Source organism: Geospiza fortis, unplaced genomic scaffold, assembly GCF_000277835.1.
Source record: "Geospiza fortis unplaced genomic scaffold, GeoFor_1.0 scaffold231, whole genome shotgun sequence".
NCBI lineage: Eukaryota > Metazoa > Chordata > Aves > Passeriformes > Thraupidae > Geospiza > Geospiza fortis.
The window spans coordinates 3,241,503-3,241,818 of NW_005054351.1; the positions used below are offsets into that span (position 1 = coordinate 3,241,503).

The following is a 316-nucleotide window of genomic DNA, read 5'->3' on the forward strand; positions in this document are numbered from 1 at the left end:
GGGAAACGCAGCCGCGGGTAACTTTTGTGGCACCGTGGTATTTTCACACGTCTGGGGGAAGGCACCCGCACGTCAGGCCGGCCGAATTTCCTCTTTACCCTCTTCCTCCATTTTGTTCCAACTTTAAATAAACCAAGTCTTATATAAGCGGTTTAACAAAGTATGTATTTAATATGTCTGGCCCGGGGTCGCCTCTCCGCGAAGTGCCGGATGACGGTGCGGAGTAGTTTTCTGAAGGGGGAGGACGGCGACCAGGCTCCGTCACCTTCCCCCTCCCTTTTTTTAAAATACATATATATATTTTTTTAAATTAAAA

At 47.8% G+C, this 316-nt stretch overlaps 1 protein-coding gene across 1 annotated transcript in view; it reads left to right on the forward strand.

Moving 5' to 3' along the window:
- Positions 1–316, forward strand: part of RBMS3 (RNA binding motif single stranded interacting protein 3) — a 692,310-nt gene that overhangs the window by 258,622 nt on the left and 433,372 nt on the right. The gene's annotated exons all lie outside the window — the stretch shown is intronic.